Below are 10034 nucleotides of genomic sequence, written 5' to 3'. Positions count from 1 at the left end.
AAAGTAAATAAAATATCTTGCGGAATTTTCACATTTCCAGGACTAAATTTAGCAAAGCCCTCCCCGAAACAAAATCGTAAATACTCCACTTTTTCCTCATATAAATGAATGAATAGAAAAATCAAGATGTTGCACGTATTAAGTAAGTTGAATATTGCTTTAATACGTTACGTTAGTTTTCTTTTTTTTCATATTTCTCATGTTTTTCATGTTTCTCTATATTTGTGCTCTCATTGTCTCAGTACTTGATGGCAACTACCAAAAGACTGAGGTATCAACTGATCATCAAAGAAAATGAAACTCTACCAATGCAAAAAAGGATGAAATTATGGGAGGGATACTACAGGGTGATTCAAAGAAACGAGAAATTTTTAAAGTTGTATTGGCAACACTGGGCGTCCGGTAACACTGAATAACGTACGCCAGCCTGTCAACGATACCCTGCCATTTAGTTATCATTAATGCTTGGAGCGGTGTGGAACGTGCTTTCGCAATCAAAGCGTTTTACTAGAACAATGACAGTAGGGAGAGGGCATGTAGTGAATTCCGCTGTCATTTTAACTTAGAACGCTAGATTGTGTTCCATCACCACATACAATTAAAACATGGATACGTAATTTCGAGCAAACTGGTTCGGCAATGAAAAAGAAATCTCCAGGTCGTGTGCGAACCATTCGTACACCAGACAATATCCAAGCTGTTCGAGATGCTGTCATAAAAAGTCCACGTCGGTCAATCCATCGTCACTCAGCATCTTTACAGTTGCATAGTTCAAGTGTTCGAAGAATATTAGTACAGGACTTGCAATGCCATCCATACAAGTTGCAGATTGTCCAGGAACTGAAACCCAACGATTATGTTATGCGACGACAATTTTATGAATTAATGCTTCAAAAGATTATCTTAATCTTCAAAAATAAATTGTACTGTATGTATTTTAAAATGAATTTATTTTTACTATTAAAAGATAAATATATATTTTTAAAAAAAATTGTTTTCATGAAATTATTTAGTTTTCAAAATTTCCCTTTTTTAAATCACCCGGTATATCTTCTTGTATTTTTTTAAAAACTACATTTTCCAAATATTTGTAAACTGTAAAACAATGAATATTTTAAAAATGTATTGCCGAAGGAAAAAAAAAACTATATGATAAAGTTATTCTTTGCTATGCTTTCTGCTTTTAAATGAAATTTCTTCAACATTTCGGCTGGATATCTGTAGCCTTGATTGTGAAAATAGTTTTAGGGAAGACAAGTAGGTAATACAGATTTAAAACTGTACAGTAAAAAACTGAATAATCCAGATTAGCGCTGTTCGATGAAGCTGGTGAAGCAGTATTTCCAAACATTGTGTTTACTTGGGTTCGTAGTAGCTATTCAATAATGAAACCCATATTTATCTATATTTCCTTGGTCTGAATTTAATTTTTGATTTTTTAAAAATGAAATTTAATCTGAAAATATCATTTCTAGTGCCACTTTTCGAAGATTGTAAAATCCAGATATGTAATGTATGTAATGTGTTTAGGATTTAGGATTTAGATTTCTGGGCCTTTGGCATCTAAGGCCATTTAGCCCGTCACGTTTTGAGGAACGACGTCCCTCGGCGAGCACATTATCCGGGGAAAGGGAACGAAGAAAGGAGTGGAGAAAGAAGAAAGGGGCCTGGGACCTATAAGTTAGGTACCTCCCCGGCATTTGCCTGGTGTGAATGAGGAAAATCCAGGAAAACCTTATTCAGGGTGGCTTGCCTGAAAAAGCGTTTTACACTTTTTCGACCGAGTGCCCTCACCGGACTATGAACCGATTGAGTGTCCTCAATCGAACCCGGGACCGTCGCACCGAAGGCATGTAATGTATGGTCTTAATGGTTAGAAATACCAGATATGTTACCCCTTTTTTGATTCTATTATGTTCATATGATAAAAGTTTCCATGTTGTGTTTATCATGTAAACTAAAGCCAGGCTCAACTGATACATTACGGGCGATAAAAGAACAACGGCGACAATATATTATTTCTTTTCTGTACACTTTACAACAACACAATCTGCAGAAGACAGACTTCTACATTCTCGTATGTAAAACAGAAAAGGAATATTTTTAACAATTCTGATTAAAACTAAAAATCAAAAACTAAACTCTGATCCAGGAAATTCTGATAATATCTGGACATCATTAAATGAATAACTATCTTCCCACTTAACCACAACTCTTGTGTATTAACAACTAACAACAACATTATTTCTAAACTATGCGTACGCTTTTGAAGCCACAACGAAGTAAAAGGAACCGAAATTACAATAAAGTTTCAATGAAAAACTTGCATGGATCCGTCCCACGTGTAGGCAACCAGAAAACATGGTGGTATTTTACAAAGTCTCCAAGGAAATTCTGTAAAACTGTCTACCTATAAGAATGATGTATTCGTGCATTTTTTATTTTTTTAATTTCCCTAATTTTAATTTTATCTCGTTTCTTTTTCTCTTTCATTCTTTTTAAAACGTGAAGAAATTCGTGTCTATTCGAAACAGGGTTAGCAGATTTCGAGTGCGTCACTCGGAGTAAACGGGTTCGAAGTACATTCTACGAGTCTACAGGATAACGAACTAATACCACGGGCTTAAATACTAAATTGCACATAATTATTTACATGGATTATATTTTTATTTTAACAAAAGGCTACGGTTTAAATTCTTGTCATTGTTGCACTTGTATTATTGTGTGGCACCAACATTGTTTTCATTTACTAATTTGACAGAAGTGGGGATGAAACTTAAGATTAATTTCGATGGAAATGAACTGTACGATGAGTTCTATCTTTTGAAGTCTATATCAACAATTGTAGGGACGAAACTTAATTTTGATGGAAACGAACTTACGATGAGTTCTATCTTTTGAAGTCTATATCAACACTTGTGGGGACGAAACTTAATTTTGATGGAAACGAACTTACGATGAGTTCTATCTTTTGAAGCCTATACCAACACTTGTGGGGACGAAACTTAATTTCGATGGAAACGAACTTACGATGAGTTCTATCTTTTGAAGCCTATACCAACACTTGTGGGGACGAAACTTAATTTCGATGGAAACGAACTTACGATGAGTTCTATCTTTTGATGTCTATATCAACACTTGTGGAGACGAAACTTACTTTTGATGGAAACGAACTTACGATTAGTTCTATCTTTTGAAGTCTATATCAACACTTGATAGGATTATAATAATAATTGTTGTAAATTATGGAGTGCATATTTTTCGAGAAAGCAGATGCATCAAACCTGTTGAAAATACTGCAGTACGTTCTCACGCTACAGCAGGCAGTAATGCACATGTACAACGAGTGTTTAGCGTAATGAATGCTTTATGATGATACAATAGGAACAGTATGTCAACAACAGAACTTGTTTTAGTCGAAATTTGTGTTCAGATCAACTCGAAAATAACCTGTCATTTTTTTCTACAAAATGGTTATAGGAAATAGGACTTTTTTGAACAGCGATAAGCTTAAAAAATTTGAGTAATAAAATGGCATTGTACAATCACTAATGTTTTGTGTTACTTTCATTTAGTTCGGTACAGTACACGTTTGGTTAGGGGTAACGAGGTAGCGTTAGTGATGATGGTGTTTATAAATGTTAGAAATAACGGTGCTAAGAACATGGAGATACCTTCAGTTTCATATCTATGTTTCCAATTACACAAATGCACCCAGGTCTCCGGGCTTACCTGAGTTCAATCAGACAACTCTATTAAGGAACTTTTGTAGCTTGCAAATACACAAGAATGGTAATTTGAAAGGACAATTCTACATTTCATTACGAAACACCATTCATATGTAATATAATAACTATGGATATCATTATTCGATAACTACAATTTACACAAAAAATAAGCACAATACATGGAACTATCGAATATCAATCAAGTTACGTTAATTTGAATTCCAACAATTTCTTTCATGTACAATTTTTTTTATTTATTTATGTCACCAACGCTCTAGCTGCATTGGAATACACCTTCTCGTCAGATCAGTGAAGTCAAGCAGTACCATGTTTGATCAGAGGAAGGAAGGGTGATTGTTAGTACTCTTCACATGGTGTTGGTATTATGAAGTCCACCCAGTGTCGTTAGGACAATTGGGGAGCTACTTAAAAGAAGGCATGAGTGTCACAAGCAGGCAGGTAAGCCCCTGGCCTTCTAAGAGCTGTTGTGCCAAGAGCTTAGTTCAGTTTTATTTATTTATTTATTTTAATAATCTTCATGACCATGGAAAATATTCAGCCGAAATGAAAATTATCTTAAATGAAGCTGAAACTTCAGGAATCAAAAAACCTTTTGCTATGATCACCTAACTGTTATTCTTGACTATTTGTTAATGCCATCAAGTAAGCAAATTCATTTCCAAATTTCACTCCATAATCTTTATTTTTGTTCTTATTTTGGATTTTTATAAACATTATTTATCAAAAATTTACTAAAAAAATGTATATAATGCTGAACATTATGTTGGCAGAAATATCTTCGAGAAAAATAAAATAAAAACTGTATCTTCAAATGCATGGGTGTACTGAGAGCAGTTAAGAGTTAAACAATGGAAATCGTCTGTACAAAATCAATACATGCCAAAATATTTGATAAATAATCACTGCGCATGCTATTTTGAAATGTTACTGTCCTTTTACGAAGCAAAACGTAATTGATCTCCCTCAACCTTCCGGGAATTGCCTCTTAACGCCAAATCATGTAATATCGTATATTCATATGCATTGACTCTGTGAATACGACTGTCGCTGCAATAGTATATTCACCCAGTTTCAAGTTACAAGCAATGTCCCGCCCAAATGCAGGTACTAGTCCGTTTATCCAACGCAGCTACGAATAGACTCGTCAATTTCGTGGCTCATAAAGATATACGATACACTAGATATTAGGGACTGAGAATTAGTTTGAAGAATGCCACGTATACAAGAACTGAGTAATTATGGCCTCATTACATATACATTGACTGAGAATTAGCTTGAAGAATGATACGTATACAAGAACTGTGTAATTACGGCCTAATTACACAGACATTGACTGAGATTTTGTTTGAAGAATGCCACGTATACAAGAACTGAGTAATTTTGGCCTCATTACACATACATTGGCTCAGAATTAGTTTGACGAATGCCACGTATACAAAAACTGAGTAATTACGCCCTCATTACACAGACATTGACTGAGATTTAATTTGAAGAATGACATGTATACAAGAACTGAATAATTATGGCCTCATTACACATACATTGACTCAGAATTAGTTTGAAGAATGCCACGTATACAAGAACTGCGTAATTACGGCCTCATTACACAGACATTGACTGAGAATTAGTTTGAAGAATGCCACGTATACAAGAACTGAGTAATTATGACCTCATTACACATACATTAACTCAGAATTAGTTTGAAGAAAGCCACGTATACAAAAACTGAGTAATTACGGCCTCATTACACAGACATTGACTGATATTTTGTTTGAAGAATGACACGTATACAAGAACTGAGTAATTATGACCTCATTACACATACATTAACTCATAATTAGTTTAAAGAATGCCACGTATACAAGAACTGCGACCTCATTACACAGACATTGACTGAGAATTAGTTTGAAGAATGCCACGTATACAAGAACTGAGTAATTATGACCTCATTACACATACATTGACTCAGAATTAGTTTGAAGAATGCCCCGTATACAAGAACTGCGTAATTACGGCCTCATTACACAGACATTGACTGAGATTTTGTTTGAAGAATGCCACATATACAAGAACTGAGTAATTATGACCTCATTACACATACATTGACTCAGAATTAGTTTAAAGAATGCCACGTATACAAGAACTGCGTAATTACGGCTTCATTACACAGACATTGACTGAGAATTAGTTTGAAGAATGCCACGTATACAAGAACTGAGTAATTATGACCTCATTACACAGACATTGACTGAGATTTTGTTTGAAGAATGACACGTATATAAGAACTGAGTAATTATGACCTCATTACACATACATTGACTCAGAATTAGTTTGAAGAATGCCCCGTATACAAGAACTGCGTAATTACGGCCTCATTACACAGACATTGACTGAGATTTTGTTTGAAGAATGACACGTATACAAGAACTGAGTAATTATGGCCTCATTACACATACATTGACTCAGAATTAGTTTGAAGAATGCCACGTATACAAGAACAGCGTAATTACGGCCTCATTACACATACATTGACTGAGAATTAGTTTGAAGAATGCTACGTATACAAGAACTGAGTAATTATGACCTCATTACACATACATTGACTCAGAATTAGTTTGAAGAATGCCACGTATACAAGAACTGCGACCTCATTACACAGACATTGACTGAGAATTAGTTTGAAGAATGACACGTATACAAGAACTGAGTAATTACGGCCTCATTACACAGACATTCACTTGGTCACATCCCCACTATTCCTCCGGTATAAACATTTTAACGTCTTATACCATTAATTTAATACTAACCAATCGATGACGTCAGAGCAATACTTTCTGTTCGGGGCAGGCACGTAAAGAATCAGTAAGACCCAAGTGTGGTGCGGTTGATTGATTTTTTCTGTTTCTCTGCGAAGTCGAAAGACGTTCGACTCATTTTCTCATGAAGTACAGACTATATACAAAATCAGCAGATAGAACAGCTTTCTGTACTTTCACAGGCCATATGTTTTGATGTATACTGGTGATTATGTGTTTTATTCGTGCGGTTGTTTTTATAGAAAAACAGAAAGGAGGAGGCGTGTAAATGATGATGATATTGTAACGTGGATGGAGGAAAAAGAAAGAGAAAGAGAGTTTAGTCATAAAAGTGTACACGACAAACTTCCTGTATGCAAGTGATTAGTTCCAGTGAACCCGAAGCTAGTAGGATAACTACAAGAAATCCACCGACCTCATTCCCGCTCAAATCAAATAACAACTGAGGAGTATGTGAGTTTTGCAAAAAGGTTAAAAGTTCGAGTAGTCATAGTGTATTTACAAAACTATCGACTTCGCTATCGAAATTCTTGTTTGCTTGCCAGCACTGCTTCTACAACGTGCAAGTTGCTCTGGCTGCTCCCTATACTGATTGTATTTAACTTGAATGAGATAAGCAGACTGTGACGTCACAGAGCACAAAATTGGAAGTGACTGGCTTATAGTGTCAACAAACCAGATTCTTCATAAAACGAATCTCAAGTGAAAGCATCTTTTTAAAAAAGTTTCACTGATATCATTTCAAAACGCTCCTAATCCAAAATTAACCATATTTTTTGACAAATGATTTATTAGAGTTTTTTTTTTTTCGTTTTGTGCTGCCATCTATCCCTCCTTGCAGCTTATACGTCATCAGGACAGAATTTGTGTAAACAGTCTTGAGGTTTTCTCCCTTTGAACTACGTTCGTCCACTTAAACTTCATCATAAAATAACGGGGAAACAAGAAAAGAGGCTTAAGTTGAAATTGAAAAGGTTTTTCCTCTGAAGTTTATTTATAAGATGTTCTTCTGTCTATTCTCTTTTTATTTTGTTTTTTTGTTTGAAATGTGAAGTTGGTGGAAGAAGTGAAATGGGCTTTCCCAGTATAAAATATCTTTGAGAAAACAACATCCTACAAGTACAAGCGATCCTGAGCGGTTCAGGCAGACAACTGGTTTCTTCTCTTGATGTGTGTTTGGCGAGGGAAGAAAACTCTGGTTCACAGTTTGAAATAAAAATAAAAAAAAAAAGTCCCTTCTTTTTATTTTCTGAAAGTAAAAGCAATCTTCGACAGATATAAATTTGTTTTACTCTTTCTTCTCTTCAGATCAATAATCGAAAGTCGTTTGAAAACAACAAAATGCTCTTTTGTCCAAGCTTTCTTTTGTAAAATAGGATACTTCTGAAAAATCCAGAAGAGTCGTGGAAAATAGCTGCCGAAATATTATGAACTACGTAAACATTTTATACACACCACGCAGAATAGAAAATGAATAATATTCTAACTTTTTTTTATATGACCTTTTGGTGGGATCATTTTGTTAAAATGTTGACTAAATCACTTTTTGTCTCTTTTGGTTTACAGTGAAGGATTCTTTTATTCCACTACTTATCACATCTTCTTGCAGTATGTATGCCTTGCCCACTGCCACTTCAACTGAGCTAAGTAGCTCAAGTAATATACCGTTGGCTTCGCATTAGCGAGATCATGAAATTCGATTCCCGCTAAAGATCATCCTGACTGGGTTTTCCTCAGTCCTTAACGCCCGGATGGCACCTACTAAACAGGCCCTGGCCGGTACCTTCCTAAATCCTTTTCATTGTTATTGTTGTTGCTAGATATCCAGTATAAAATGGCCTCTGAGCTGTATCTGGTGATTGTTAAATAAATAAATAAATAAATAATAAATTATTGTCACGATAATATATGTCACTCTTGACATCTTCACAGAAGGTACGGTGCCTTATTGTAGAGTTGTCATCTGTGGTGTAAAGGGTCCTTGGTTCCATCTCTGGTTGTGAATTTGTTGTGGACTACATCATGTCCGTGACTTTTCTCGGAGTTTTCATTGTACCAATCCTTCGTAATTATTCACTTCCGTTAAGGGCATAACCATCGCACATTTAATTAGTAATTCATTTCAATCTGTCCTGTCATCTTCCTCATTCATGTGATTTTTTCTCTTATTTTTGCAGTGCACACTAGACACTTTGTTGTGTGACCAGGAGATGGCAAAATTTCTTAATTTTGTTAGTGTTCATGTCTTCGAACCACACATTCAAACAAATAGAATACACGTACTTCACTGCAAATTTTACGGGTAAACTTTACAAGACACGCTCCAGCTGCGCATCGATAAGTAGGGCCCTTTTAAAAAGTATAGTATAGTAGGGTAGGGTAGAGTAGAGTAAGATATAAATAAGTACGGTAGGGGTTAGGAACGGGTTAGCTTAAGGTTAAGTAAGTTTTGATCCATTTTCATAAAATTATTAGTGTAATTTCTCGTTTCTGAGTGAGTATACCTGCTGGAGCGGGAGTTGTAAAGTTAACCCAATTTTACGCTATACTGTAGATAGTCTACATTGACATTTTTACTTTTAAAATGAAGCAGTTCCTTTCGAATGTCCTCCATTTTACCTTAATGCGTTTGTTAATTCTTTCTTTCACACACGAAGATTTTCTCTTGTAACATCTACTTTGCCCAAAGTTCGTTATATCACAATTTCTGGGACTAATTAAAACATAGTTTACTCACTTAATGTTCAATAGTAATACTAAAGATAAAATACAGTTAAACTGATGTAGTTTCTGATTTTCTGCATTTACCTTTTCATTTTTCACAAAATTCCTTCTTTATAATTGAGAATATATCCACTATTAAGTTTTAATGGTTTCTTTATGTATTATTTCGGAAATGTCTAGAAAAACATGTTTATACTAGTCTGGCTACAAAACGTAACAAGTTAAATGATCAGGTCTGGCCATAAAGAAAAATATCATACGATACGGACTGTTATCCATATCAACATATACATATTTATAAAGGTTACCGTTAAATTGTAGCAGGTAAACGCAGATATTAACTTCTTCTAAACCTGAATTTCAAATTTATGTTTTACTTTTGTCTTTACCCTATTGATTTCCCAACTGACTTCTTTACACTTATATTTATCTCTTCTATCATGTTTTGCACTTCTGTCGTGATCTTATTTGGATATATGTTCATATGTCGAGCGAAGATTTGCATGTTCAAACTTTGCTCACACTATGAGTATTCTGCGAAATGCAAACATCATGTTCATAATTTTTCTCGCAATGCTCTTGTTTTCTACCGCTTGATAATTTTATATACTCCTTTATTATTCGTTTAAAATTTGTGAGTCGTTTAAATTCCAGAAACAGAGGTTTCTTATGAGTTAGAAATGTTTAACGTTTTTACTTTCGAGCAGGAGATTCGAGTTTTGATTCCAAGTGAAAGTAAAATACA

General features: G+C 34.8%; 1 protein-coding gene across 2 annotated transcripts in view; it reads right to left on the bottom strand.

The window, feature by feature from the left end:
• LOC145670701 (uncharacterized) overlaps window positions 1-10034 on the bottom strand; it is a 546590-nt gene that overhangs the window by 15426 nt on the left and 521130 nt on the right. The window lies entirely within an intron of this gene.

Source organism: Thermobia domestica, chromosome 2, assembly GCF_964235325.1.
Source record: "Thermobia domestica chromosome 2, izTheDome1.hap1.1, whole genome shotgun sequence".
Classification (NCBI taxonomy): Eukaryota; Metazoa; Arthropoda; class Insecta; order Zygentoma; family Lepismatidae; genus Thermobia; species Thermobia domestica.
The sequence above is the reverse complement of the archived record's forward strand: the minus strand, read 5'-3'. Positions and strand labels throughout refer to the sequence as shown.